Below are 15,021 nucleotides of genomic sequence, written 5' to 3'. Positions count from 1 at the left end.
TCTCCATATCAGTTCACAAATGCTTAGAGACTTATTTATGTGCAAGGTCCGTGGTGGATGTGACTTCTTTGTTTGAACTGGGCCTTTAAAGAATGGTTGGAATTATACATATAAAGGAGGGGAAGGTATTTAATTTCATTCAGGGAACTTAGATGAGAAAAGGCCATTATGGAAGAAAAATAAAATATTTGAAGCATTGGGTGATTATAGATTACTTTCAGCTATAGCAAAGAGTTTATGTTGGAAAGTGGAGTGGGGAGAAATTTAAAAAAAGAATATAACTAGGCTGGAAATCAGGGTTTCATTGTTTAAAAGTTCAGAACACTGAACAAAATGATGCAAAAATCTAGAGTTATATAAATTGGATCAATTATATATTGATATTGATATTCAAGACCTTTTTTATTATATAGCTGACTTCTTGATTTTGGGGGGATTATCCAATGTAAGTAACATCATCCCTTAATCTGGTAGGGAATTATACACAGATTTTAAAATATCATCTAGTTGTTTTGCTGAGAATTCTTTTTTATAGAGAAGTAAACTTTAATATTATTTTTTTCAATGTTTATTAATAACTTAACATTGTACAATATTACAACCAACTAAGCTTACTTATTAGTCTACCTTTACATACATTAGTCTCATACATGAAGGGACCAATTAAGGTATAAGAAGATTTTTTTTTTAAACTTTAACTTCTGTGTATTGGCTCATAGATGGAAAGAGTGGTAAGGTTGGGCAATGGGGGTCAAGTGACTTGCCCAGGGTCACACAGCTGGGACGTGTCTGAGGCTGGATTTGAACCTAAGACCTCCCGTCTCTAGGCCTGACTCTCAATCCACTGAGCTACTCAGCTGCCCCCAAGGTATAAGAAGATTAAGGAAGCTAGGTAGCTAATAAAAGGCTTTAAATGCCAAACTTTGGAGTTGTTTTTTTACATTAGAGATTATAATAGGAGTAGTGAGCAGAGGAGTAACTTGATCACATGTAGGGAGAAAATCACAGGCAAGTAATTTTGCTGGAGTATAGAGGGAAGAAATAGTATTAGGACAAAGTTGAAAGATAAGGTGATACCAAATTTAAAAGGGTCTTGAAAGGCATTTGTACTTCACTCAGGGAAGCCACTTGAGATTTTTGTGCCATCTGCAAGATATTCCTTCACATACCTGAAGACTCTCAGTGGCCCCTCAGATTCTTCCAACCTAACATCCCAAGTTCCTACTTTGAACTCAAAGACCCTTCAACCATCCAAACTCTGTCCTTCTCTGCTTATTTTATACATTTTCAGCATCTTTCTAAAATGTGAAGTTAAGATTCCTGATATCTGACCAGGGAAAAGTAAAGCTAGCACCGCCTTGTTCTACCATTGTAAAAATGAGCCCTTGAGAAAGCCTTTCAAAGTTGTGAGTAATACACTCCTGCTCCAACTAGTAATAGTAAATAATTTTTTCTATGTAATATTTTGGGAAAAGATATTCTACCAGTTTCTATCAAACTTCCTCAAATTTCTTTATTTAGCTAATTTGGCAAGCTACCTTTTTTGGAGGGAAGGGGGGGAGGAAAGTATTAGTTGTCTCTCAAATGAATTATGAGTCTTTTATGGAAAAAACCTTCACATTTTTTAGGAATTTGAGAACACCATAACTAAAAGGTCATTTTTGGTGGAAGCATCATAATGATTGCTTCATTAAACATGTCAAATTTCCACTACCCTTAGAAAATGTGATGTTCACTAGATTATACTCTAATCTAGCTAGTATTTGTCAAAGATACATGGTGCAGAAAAATGAGATTAAAGATTTTGGAAGCAGCATTGTTTTCTTTTAAATGTTTTGGATTGATTTTTGTGTTTTTATCTCACCTTCATAACTGAATATATTCTTTCTTGCCTCTTTTTGTATCCCCAGTGCTTAGCACAGTGCCCAGCGCAACACAGCAGGCACTAAATGGGAAGAAAAAAATTAACAAAATTAGCCAGCACTTGACACAGTGTTTTCCACACAGATGTTTGATAAGTCCCTGGCAAGTGGTAAATGTTCTTGAATGTATTATAGGTTAATACATTATATTGAATATATAATATATGTATAATTCATGATATTGAATGATGTAAGGGTTAAATTAAGGAGTTAGACAAAGTGAGGAGAGCAGTTTAACAGAAACTTTGTTTAAGAAAGAAGTACAGATAGAAAGATAGAAAAGAGGAAAGAGATTATTAAACTTGTACCCTATAAATATACCTAAAATTCCTAATGCTACCTAAAATTTCCTAGAATTATCTCTGTCTTCTGAGGACAGTTTCTTCTGCCTGGCTCACTTGGCCTAATCTACTCTATAAATTATTCACTAACCCACCTAACTCCCTAAAATAATAGACAGCCACCATTCACTCACTCCTTTAACCAGTTTTCTATTGCAGCCCAACTGTCAGTAATCAACTGCCAAAAGATTCTTGCCTCGGAGACAGACCTCCTGCTCTAGAGATCCCAGAGGCAAAAGACCCTTTTCCTCAGCAGCTGCTTCCTTTATCTCCTCACTGACCTACTGTCTCCCCTCACTTCCTGTTAGAAAGACAGCCACTTCCTCTCCTCAGTCTTGGTCTCCATGGTAACGGAATCTTCAGCTTTGGCTCTCTGACTCCTGTCAGTTCTAATCTACTTAGAAATTCTGCTCTCTAGCCTCTTAAAGAGACAGAGGGAGAGATTAAGAAAAATCCCTTTAACAATGATGACATTTTGGAACAGTACTAAGATAAAGTTAGGTATGATAGGAAAGGAGGCAGGACTGAAACGATGGGACAGAATAAAATCTGAAAACATGATAAATTTGAGATCAGCCAGAATAACTTTTATTTACTTTTACTGTTTTTTTGGTTATTTTTTTAAATTCAGTTATATTTTTCATTTCAAATTTTCTCCCTGAGGAAAGTATGCTTTATCATGAGTTCTTCAAAGTTGGTTATCTTTTCAACATTGCTATTATTCTATTAATGGTTTTCCTGGTTCTTTTTACTTCATTTTGCATTAACCACTTCATAACTTATTGAGATATTCTCTATTTGATGGGCATCCTCTCAATTTCCATTTTTTTGCCATCACAAAAATCTAAATATTGTCTGTATGGGTCCTTTTCCTTTTTGACCTCTTTGGGATATAAATGCTATAACCTAGGTCAGAGGGGATGTACAATTTAATGGCTTTTGGAGCATAGTTCTAAATCATAGTTCCAAATTGCTTTCTAAAATGATTAGACTAGTTCATAATTCAACCAGTAATGCATTAGTGTACTTGTTTTCTCATTGTCCTTCCAGCATTTGTAATTTTCCTTTTTTTTGTCATGATAGCCAGTTTGATGAGTATGAGGGTGGTACCTCATGGTTATTTTAATGTGCATTTCTCTAATTATTAGTGATTTAGAGCATTTCCTCCCACAAATTTTGTTAGGTTGTCTTATTGTCATTCTCTTTTTTGAAATTATTGATTAAAGTTTCTATTATTTTTTCTTTGGCCTAGCCATTCTTAGGATTAAGTTATTTAGTTTCCAAAGAATTTTTAGTTTTTGCTTCAAAGGCCCTTTACTGAATGTAATTATTATTGCACTATGGTCAATAAAACATTTAATATTTCTACTTTTCTGTATTTATGATTTCTTTTGTTCTAGTTCATAGACAGTTTGTGAAAGTGACACACAGTTGAGAAAAAGTATGGGGAATGAACACTAATGCTTCCTTTTATTGTGCAATTGGTTGGCTTATTGTTTTAAACCTAGAATTAAGATGTTTTCTGTTTTTCAAAAACATTTAAATGATTTTGAGCTTAAACAAAAAAAGTATTTTTTCAAAGCAGGACACAAAAAGACAGTTGTATGTGAAACCGAATCTATTCCATTTCACTTTTTTAAGGTTAAATTTATTCTTAATAAATCTTAAATTTATTTATGTCATCTTTAAAATTGACATTTAATATCCTTTTGATAATATTACTTGTATGGCATTACATGATTTGGCATTGAGCTCCTGAGATTTTGAAGCATTCTTTAATTTTTCACTAGGAAATCAAACTTCTGTCACAGTGACTATCAAGTGAATCCTTGACAAAATATTTTCCATATATAGCCTTTATTAACATCAGTAAATTTTCAGTGGGGCTTAAATCAAGTAAGGTCCTGGGCTGCTGAAATAGGTTTATTTCTATCACAGATCAATCTTTTAAACTTTTATTTAATTAATTTAGAGTATTTTTCCATGGTTGCATGATTCATGTTCTTTCTCTCCCCTCCTCCCACACCCATCCCTTAGCCAGCGCAATTCCACTGGGTTTTATATGTGTCGTTGATCAAGACCTATTTCCGTTTTATTAATATTTGCACTAGGGTGATTGTTTAGAGTGCACATTCCTAATCATCTCCCCATCAAACCATGTGATCAAGCAGTTGTTTTTCTTTTGTGTTTCTACTCCCACAGTTCTTCCTCTGAATGTGGATAGTGTTCTTTCTCAAAAGTCCCTCAGAACTGTCCTGGATCATTGCATTGCTGCTAGTAGAGAAGTCCATTATATTCTATTGTGCCGCAGTATATCTGTCTCTTTGTACAATGTTCTCCTGGTTCTGCTCTTTTCACTCTGCATCAATTCTTGGAGGTCATTACAGTTCACATGGAATTCCTTCAGTTCTTTATTCCTTTGAGCACAGTAGTATTCCATCATCAACAGATACCACAATTTGTTCAACCATTCCCCAATCAAAGAACATTCTCTCATTTTCCAACTTTTTGCCACCACAAAGAGCACAGCTATAAATATTTTTGTACAAGTCTTTTTCCTTATCCCTTTGGGGTATAAACCCAGCAGTGGTATTGCTGGATCAAAAGGCAGACAGTCTTTTAAAACCCTTTGGGCATAGTTACAAATTGCCATCCAGAATGGTTGGATCAGTTCACAACTCCATCAGCAATGCATCGGTGTCCCAATTTTGCCACATCCCCTCCAACATTCACCACTTTCTTTTGCTGTCATTTTAGCCAATCTGCTAGGTGTATGGTGGTATCTCAGAGTTGTTTGATGTGCATTTCTCTAATTATTAGAGATTTAGAACACTTTCTCTGTGCTTATTGATACTTTTGATTTCTTTATCTGAAAATTGCCTATTCGTGTCCCTTGCCCATTTATCAATTGGAGAATGGCTTGATTTTTTTTTATACAATTGATTTAGCTCCTTGTGTATTTGAGTAATTAGACCTTCCTTCACATTTTTAGACCTTCCTTCACATTATTTTTCATTATTTCCCTTGATATTCTTGATCTTTTGTTCTTCCAAATGAACTGTGCTATAGCTTTTTCTAATTCAGTAAAGTTTTTTGGTAGTTTGATAGGTATGGCACTAAATAAGTAAATTAATTTGGGTAGAATGGTCATTTTTTATTATGTTAGCTCATCCTACCCATGAGCAATCAATGTTTTTCCAATTGTTTAGATCTAGTTTTAATTGTTTGAAAAGTGTTTTGTAGTTGTGTTCATGTAATTCCTGTGTTTGTTTTGGTAGATAGATTCCTAAGTATTTTATATTGTCTAGGGTGATTTTAAATGGTGTTTCTCTTTCTACCTCTTGCTGCTGTGATGTGTTGGAAATATATAGAAATGCTGATGATTTATGTGCATTTATTTTGTATCCTGCAACTTTGCTAAAGTTGATTATTTCTACTAGCTTTTTAGTTTATTCTCTAGGATTTTTAAAGTAGACCATCATATCATCTGCAAAGAGTGATAGCTTAGTCTCCTCTTTGCCTATTTTGATACCTTCAGTTTCTTTTTCTTCTCTAATTGCTACTGCTAGTGTTTCTAGTACAATGTTAAATAATAGAGGTGATAATGGGCATCCTTGTTTCATGCCTGATCTTATTGAGAAGGCTTCTAATTTATCCTCATTGCATATGATGCTTGTTGATGGTTTTAGATATATACTGTTTATTATTTTTAGGAAAGGTCCTTCTATTCCTATACTTTCTAGTGTTTTCAATAGGAATGGATGTTGTATTTTGTCAAAGGCTTTTTCAGCATCTATTAAACTCCTTTAACAGTCTCAGGGTGCTGCTTCCACAGTCATGCACCCCTCTGCACTGGGTCCCCACCCAAGGTCCGCTACTGCACTCAAGGTCTGCATCCGAGCCTGTGTTCAATGTCCACGTCTGTGCTCAAGGTCAGTGTTCAAAGTCTGGTTTGTTAGCCTCTTGGGGTCTTAAGTCTTGCTGCTCTCAGGAGCAGGTCCTCGTGATCCCAGGTAGTTGCCAAGAACTTAATGAATGTCCCAAACTTGCTCTAACTTTTGTGTGCTAGCTTTGGCATTGTAGGTGGTGTGGGGGCGAGGAGGTTGCTCAGCTTGCATTTTAGTGAGAGCTATTTCATCCCCTTATAGCATGGAAATGCCCAGAACCCATGTACCTTCAATGCTGCACCCTGTTGTGGGTTCCTTTCATTTGTCTGGGTTTGTTTTTATGTCTTCTTGAGGAGTCCTATCTGTGTGGGTTAGGAGAGGTTAAGCAGCTGCTTTTACTCTGCCACTATCTTAACTGCCATTATTTTTTAAAAGTTTTTTTCCCCAAAGAATATATATTTTTTAGTATCTTCCCAATTTAAAAAAAAACCCTTTTTTAACAAATTTGTCCTACTCAAGCCAAATAAATTTCTACATTAGCCATGTACAAAAAGTTTATTTCTCAATTTCTACAGTAATTCTTTTTGAGTAATTTTACTGGTATCTCTTGATTTATATATACCAACATTTTCGCCAGTATCCCACCCCCTTTCCAGAATCATCCCATATAGTGCTTTTTTTTTTTAAGTAAAAGAATTTGCAAAATTGATTAGTGAATCAAAGAAGTCTGAAAATATGTGCAATGTGTCACAGTATGTTGACTTCCTCCTTTAGCAAAGGAGTGAGCTAGAGGTGTCTTCTCATATCTCTTCTTTGAAGTCATATTTGTTCTTTGTAATTCTGTGTCATTCACTTTTGATTGTTTTGTGCATTTCCTTTTACCTTGTTGTAGTCATTGTATATTTTCTTGGTTCTCCTTCACCTTGCATTAGATCTTGTAAATATTTTCATGTCCGCAATAGTGATTGGTATTTTCTTTGGTTTATTCCTTTCCTCTAGCCCTAGTTCCTGAATTGGATATTTTTATTTGGACCATTCTCACCCCCCCCCCTTTTTTTTTGTTAGTTCTCCCCTACTCTTTGGGGTGAAGTTAATTAGTCCTTTTTTTTTATCTCAATCTAAGTTACCTGGGTTCTTGTGCAGCTCTCTGAGTCCTGGGATTAGGTTCCTCTTCCATGGATCTTTTGAGCTTCAAAGCACTGGGTCCTTTTTAGATCCTGTGAGTCATCTCAGGACATATAGGACATAGGACCATGGGCCTGGGATGTTCTAGTCTAAGTACTGCCTTGATAATGGTATGCCTACTGCACTAGTCACTGCTGCTCTCCAGGTAGGTTCCAAAACCCACATTGTAGTTGTTTTTTTTTTTTTTTTTCCAATTTCTAAAACCCTTACCTTCCATCTGAGAATCAATACTGTGTATTGGTTCCAAGGCAGAAGAGTTGTAAGGGCTAGGCAATGGGGGTTAAGTGACTTCCCCAGGGTCACACAGCTAGTAAGTGTCTGAGGCCACGTTTTGAACTGTAAGAGTGAAAAAGAGGTTTTATGGGTTCAGTATATTAAAGATAGTCACCAGAGGATTGAACTATTATCAGTCCTCAATTAAGAATAATCTCAAATGAAAATTGATTTTGATGGAAATTTATTTACATGAGAAGAGAGAGAGGAAGTATGGAAATAAGAATTTATCCCACTGATTAGTCCAGGTAGATCTTAACCCTCAGCCAAGGGTTAAAGGGCCTGAGGCCCAGAGGTGAATGGAGCAAACTTCATTCACAGACTCTATAAAAAGAAGTTTCTTAATAGAAGTTCAGGAAGATTCAGTCTTGAAACTCACCACTTGGAACAGTCTCGGTCAAGAACCAGCAAAGCTCCCTCAGGTCCCCTTCACCAAACTAGAGCTGCCTCACTCACTCAACTCCCTCTTTTAAAAGGGGTCACGTATGCATCACTTCCAGTGCCTTCCCCTAGCCTGAGTGTCCAATCACAATACACGATTTCTCATAGAAAGTGTAGGGGGCAGTCTGTTGATTCTGATTCCTTACTCTAGCACAGGTATGTTAGGACCTCCCAGAATTGGAAGATGCTCTCACCTTTGGTGATTAAATCTAAAGACAGCAGTGTAGACTTAATCTAATTATCACAGAACCCAGGACCTCCTGTCTCTAGGCCTGGTTCTCTATCCACTGAGACACCTAGCTGCCCCCCCCCCCTACACACACACACACACACACACACACACACACACACACACACACACACACACACGTTTTGACATGACAGTACTTCACTTTTACTGTTTTTGGAGACAGAGCAGAGGCTTTACAGGCTATCTCTGGTCATAATGGAAGGCTGATATTTTGTTTGACTGCACTAGGGCTGGCTTAATTTTGGTGGTTCATTTTCCTATTGCCCAAAGTTTTTGGTTGATTTTTATATGGTTGTTGGGTGGAAGAAGTTATTTATTGTAACTGGATTTCTTGACCATTATCTGGTCTGGTATGATATTTTAGTTTTTTGCTGGAATAGATGTTTGAGAACTGGCTGTCACCTCAGCTACCCGTCTTTAATTAAGATGTTTCCCAACATGGTGACCAGATTGTGAATGACCAGGCTTATAACATTACCTACATATCTATGATATTAGAATTTCAAATAATCTTAAATTATCAGAACTAATATGCCTTTGTGTTTAGGCTTTAGAGCCCTATCCTTTTGTTTGCTTAGACTTGGTTTGTTTCTGGAGATTCTAAATGAGCCTGAGGAAGACACCTTTGATTCTTAGACATAACAAGAATAAGGAAGGGAGAAGCAGATTTTTAGTTTGCAAGTTAAGATGTATCACATCGAATGCTTTTTTTTGTTTGTTTGTTTTGTTTTTTTAAAGAGTTAAACTTGTCTGGCTTCAAATCCTACCCTTAACACTTAACCGTTTATTCCACTGTGGGCAAATCTTTGTCACCCTCAGCTTTCTTGCTTGTAAATGAAAGAGGTTTGGTTAGATAGCCTCTCAGGTCTCTTTAATTTCTGGTTCTATGATCCTCTGAAATCTTCCAAATAATGGGAACAGTAGGAACGAATATTTGCTAAGGGATGCAAATTTGGAATACTACAAAGAATACTTGTTTCATGTTGATAGTTAAAGAGTAAAGGGATTGTATTAGGTGGTGACCACAGGGGTGGAGCTCTAATATTTAGAAGATTTGGAATAGGAGTAAAATTTTAACAAGATGTTTAAATCTTTAAAATGTTTCAAGATGACTTGTGGGTGGTAGGAACTGTGGATGTAAATGATGTAAATAGTATTGCTTTGTAAGTAAAAGAAATGACTGAATAATTAATTCTTCTAGCCTGTTTATTAATTTCCTTAATTCTGTAGTATTTCAGTGTCTCAGTTATGACTCAGTATGAGGAACAGGGACTATAGATAATATGTGTGTGGGGATGTGGAATGCCAGAAAGAATATTAAGAAAATAACTTATCCCTCAAATCCATTAATGTTCTGGTTCCTTCGTGTTTGTTTCCAGTTACTTCTCTTTCACTCCATCCTAGAGCATAGGCTAGGTTGTGTTGGGGAGAGAGCATTGTTCTTAAAATTAGGAAGATCTAAGTTTGAATCCAACTTCAGACACTAGCAAGTCACTTAACCTCTGCCTGCCTCGATTTCCTCATCTAGAAATGGATATAGTTGTTGTGAGGATCAAATGAAATAATTTGTGATGGAGCTGGATGGTTGAGTAGATAGTCAGGCCTGGAGACAGGAGGACCTAGATTCAAATTTCACCTCAGATACTTACTAGCTGTGTGATACTGGGCAAGTGACTTAACCTCCATTGCCTGGCCCTCACCATTCTTCTGCCTTGGAACCAATACACAGTATTGTTTCTAAGATAGAAGATATGGGCTGGAACAAAAAGAAAGAATCATTGGGAGAGAGGAGAGATATGAGAGAGGAGATAATAATGATTTTTCTCCGTCCTCACCCTCCCAAAAAAGAAGAGGTCAAATGAAACATTTAAAACAATACAGAAAAATACAGAAGGATGTTCAAAAGGAGACACAAAAAGGAATAGTTTTGAAAGTAATTTGTTGGATTTTATCATCTACTTTAAAAAACAAATGAAGTCAGGGTACAAGAGTTTATTTAGTATTTACTGTGTGTTAACAGACAATGCACAGCATTTATTCTATGATGGAAGGGGTAAGTATTTTTAAAAAAGGAAAAATATTTGTAATGAATTTTGTAAACCTTAAAGACATATAAATGCTGACTGACATTATTATTACAAAGGAATGGTCACAACCTTGATTTTGCCATCTACCACATGTGTTCCACTTCTATAATTAAAAACTCCAAATTCTTTTAATCATAACCTTTTATTCCATTCCTTTGCTTTATCCTTCCTAAACTTATTCTTCATCCTTCCTGGGACCTTCAGTCCTCTCATTCTATCCTGCTTTTAACTTCACTTTTCCCCCACCTCAACCCTGCTGTTAACCATTTCAGCTCTACAATGTTCTTTACTCTTGAATCTCCAATTATTCCCCAAAGTTACAGTGATCTCTCCCTCTCCCTCTCCCTCTCCCTCTCTGATTTTAAGACCCTTGCTTTTTGTTTTAGAATTGATACTAGATATTGGCTCCATGGCAGAAGAGTGGTAAGGGGGAGGCAATGGGATTAAGTGACTTGCCCAGCCAGGGTCACATAATAAGGAAGTATCTGAGGTCAGATTTGAATGCGGGACCTCCTGTCTCCAGGCCTGGCTTTCTATCTACTGAGCCACCTAGCCAGCCACACAGGTAATCTCTTAGTACCAGATCTGATTGTCCTTTCTCAGTCTTCATCCTTCTTGTTCCTTTGGCAGAATTTGACACTGATGACCATTTTTTTGGGTTTTCATGACATGATACTCTTTCTGTCTTCTCTTGCCTGTCTACAGAATTTTACAAAAGTGCTTTCTAGTTTCATGGAGGTGAGGCTAGATTCACAAAGGTGATGCCAATAGAGAATAGCATGATTTTGCTCTACTAGAAAGGTGTCAAGTATGTCCTGTTAACAGCTTGTGTCTCTTCCATTTACCTGCCTCATTCATTGCAGAGAAGCACCAATGACATATCTGGTAGCAGTTTTTTTGTTTGTTTGTTTTTTTGGTCGGTGGTCACAATGATCAATGAAACAAAAAAAAAATTTAATGGCCCTTAGTCATATGTGACCCTTTTCTGCCTGGTCAGTGATGGGGGCAGAGAGATGGGAAAAGAGAGCAGAGGAACTTCAGTCATATGAGTCTTTACGTTCCTGCTTTAAGTGAAACTTGAAGAAAGGAAGAAGTTTCCCCTAAATGGAAAGATGACTTTCGGGTACTCTTTGGAGAGGCAAAGAAAGGAATTGGCAGAGTGGGCTTTTTCACATGATCAGAGGCAACAAGAATATCAATACTTAATGGGATTTTTAGTTATCATGTATTGCAGTATTAATGATAAATATTTACAAGACCATGAAAATTATTAAAAGCTTATGTAGCTTTTTTTCATTGTTCAGGATGATGTGATAAAGATATTCTATTAAGAACTATTTAGATGCTATCTAAATTAAATCAACATATTTTAATTCTTTATGACTTAATTGAAATGTTAGAAAAGGTAAGGAGAAGAAATATATGGAAAAGCATGGTTGAGAGTCTAGAAGGAGAAAAGGCCAGACTTAGAGATTACAGAGAACTTCACAATTATATTGTCAATACCTTGTTTGAGAAAAGAATTGATAGACTAAATATGAACATTGGAGCCAAAAATAACTTTTTTTTATTTCTGTTTATAAGTAGTTCAGGGTTAAGCTGTTATGATTGTACAATAGGGCTTCCTTATCTGTGGCTTTTTTTTCCTGTGTTTTCAGTCATCCACAGTCAACATGAGAGGCTGGAGCGTTGTCTGTGGTAGTGCTCTGCTTTCACTTTCACCCTTTTCTTTTACTTTTTAGAGAGGGGGTACAACGTAGTTTATATATATATGCTACAAAGCACGTTTGTATGGGGTCAGTTAGTGTTCCCTTTACATAAGCAATTTCAGCCATCCAAAAGTAGGTCTTAGAGTGTATCTCAGAGATATGGGGCCCTATTCTATATCATATACTCTTCTGTCATTCTTCTTGGTTTTGTTTTTTGTTTGTTTTTTGTGTTGTTTTTTTTTTTTCACAATCTGATCTCAATTCTGATGAGTTGATGGTTTAACTGTACTCAGGAATCTCTCACTTCAATAAGAAGATTTTTCCTGTCTTTTAAAATAGTCTATTTCATTCTTTGAGTGTTGTGGTCTCATTGTGTGGAATAAAATAGAAAGTCTAATTGGGGAAAAGTAAGAAGTTTGATTTATATAGTAAGGGACCCGGGTGAGATAACAGACTTATAGTAGACATAATCAGTTTGGTTGTGAAATTTCCTCCAATTAACATTGGCAGGAATGTATCTTCTGGCTTCTTATGCTTTCCCTGATGTATATTATCAGAGGTTAATGGAAGAAAGTTATTTCTAATATATCATATGAGGATATTTAAAAATAAATCTTTACTGATGGATTTCTTTTGTTTTTATATCACCTAAATTTCTCCCTGTACCTGTTTTCCTCCTAGAGAGCCATACCTTATTATAGAGATTACCAGACTTTCTTGGGCCTTTGCATCCTTAGGACTACCCTTCCTCTTTGTAAAATTTGCAACATTTATTATCTTAAAAACAAACAAACAAACAAACAAAAACCCTTACCTTCTGTCTCAGAATCAATAGTGTGTATAAATTCTGAGACAGAAGAGTGGTAAGAGCTAGGCAGTGGGGGTTAAGTGACTTGTCCCAGGATCACCCAGCTAGGACTTGTCTGAATTCAGATTTGAATCCAGGACCTCCCATCTCCAGCCTCACTCTCAATCCACTGAGCCACCTAGCTACCTCCAATATTTATTCTTGATTATTTTGTGGTGTTAGTTCCTTCTATTTACATTGTTATATATTGTTTTTCCTGGCTCAACTTACTTTGCGTCAGTTCATGTGAATTTTGCATGTTTCTTTGTATTCATCATATCCATCATGTCTTAGTGTGATTTTCATTGTTTCTTAACAGCACAGTAATATTCCACTATATTTATGTACTCTCCATTCTAATCAATGGACATCTACTATGTTTCCAGGTTTTTGGTATCACAAAAAGTGCTGTTATAAATTCTTACTTGTATTTGGAGTATTTCTTTTTATTCATGACCTTCTTGCCCTGGAATCTCTTTGAGTCAAAGAGATATGGATATTTTAGTCACTTTATATAATTCCAGATTGCTTTAGAAAATAGTTGTAACATTTTACAACTCTGCCATCAGTGTATTTGTGTGCCTCTCTTTCCATAATCCCTCCAACATTGACTTGCTATTTTTAAAATTATTTTTGCTGATTGGTAGGGTATAAGGTAGCAAACCCTCAGAGCTCTTTTGGTAATTTTTGTGTGGTTGTGAATACATTTCAGTTCTTTTCAAAATTGTTTATTTCATTTGAATGTTTATCTATTGGGGAATGGCTGTTAGTTGGTTGTATGTGTGTATACATACCTATATACATATGTTGTTTACATATCTTGGATACCAAGCCCTTATCAGAGAATTTGATAGAAAGTTTTCCCCTCCCATTGAAACACTTACCTTCTTATCCTAGATGCATTAATGTTGTCTGCATAGAACCTTTTGTGTTTCAAGAAGTCAAAATGAATTATTTTTTGTTTTGTAATTGCCTATGTCTTGTTTGGTTAAGAATATACTCTAACCTAGTAATGGGCAAACTACTGCCTGAGGGCCAGATGCGGGCCCCCTGAAATGTTTTATCCCCACCCCCACCCCATCCCAGGACATTATTACTAATCTGACAAATACAATGAGTAGGATACAATACAATGAAACTTTGAAAGAGTTGTCTTAGAAACAGACTGACAGATGAGTATTTACTTTCCTTTGGCTCCCTCTTTAAAAAGTTTGCCCATCACAGCTCTAACCCATAGTTATAAGAGGTATGTGATCAATTTCTCTTATAATTTTTTAATAGTGTAATTTTTAATTTAAGGTTGCATGTAGGTTTAGACTAAATTGTGGGATATAGTATAAGATGTTAGTCTTTTTTTTTTTTCTCCCATGCTGCTTTCCAGTTTACTTATAAGTTTTTATCAAGTAGAGTTCCCTAGGTAATTTTTATTTTCCACTTTATCAAACAATGGATTATTGAATTATGTTGTTTTTTAATCTCCTTGTCTTTTCTGTTCTTTAATCAATACCAGAAGGTTTTGATGATTGTTGCTTTATAATGTAGTTTGAGGTCTGGAAATTCTATCCCTCCTTTATCCCTACATCTTTTCATCATTTCTTTCAATAATTTAGATCTTTCATTTTTTCCAGAATAATTTTGTTATTTATCAAATTCTGTAAAATACCTCCTTGGTAATTTGATTGGTATATCATTAAAAGTATAAATGAATTTTGGCATTTTTATTATATTGGCAAGACCACGAGCAGTGAATATTGTTTGGTTGTTTTCAGTCATGTCCAACTTTTCATGATCCCTTTATGGGATTTTCTTGGCAAAGGTACTAGAGTGGTTTACCATTTCCATTAACCCTTCTCCAGTTCATTTTACCAATGAGGAAATGGAGCCAAACAAGGTTAAGTGACTTGCCCTGAGTCATACAGCTAGTGTCTTGAGGTCAAATTTGAGCGCAGGTCCTTCTGACTCCAGGCCTTGTACTATACATTTTCTGCATTGCCTAGTTGCTCCAAATATTATTCCAGCTATTTAAGTTGTTCTTCATTACTTTAAGGAGCACTTTGTAAGTGTAGCTATAAAACTCTG

General features: G+C 35.8%; 1 protein-coding gene across 3 annotated transcripts in view; it reads left to right on the top strand.

Moving 5' to 3' along the window:
• IDE (insulin degrading enzyme) overlaps positions 1–15,021 on the top strand; it is an 88,762-nt gene that overhangs the window by 16,935 nt on the left and 56,806 nt on the right. The window lies entirely within an intron of this gene.

This window comes from Gracilinanus agilis, chromosome 2, assembly GCF_016433145.1.
Source record: "Gracilinanus agilis isolate LMUSP501 chromosome 2, AgileGrace, whole genome shotgun sequence".
Lineage (NCBI taxonomy): Eukaryota > Metazoa > Chordata > Mammalia > Didelphimorphia > Didelphidae > Gracilinanus > Gracilinanus agilis.
The sequence above is the reverse complement of the archived record's forward strand: the minus strand, read 5'-3'. Positions and strand labels throughout refer to the sequence as shown.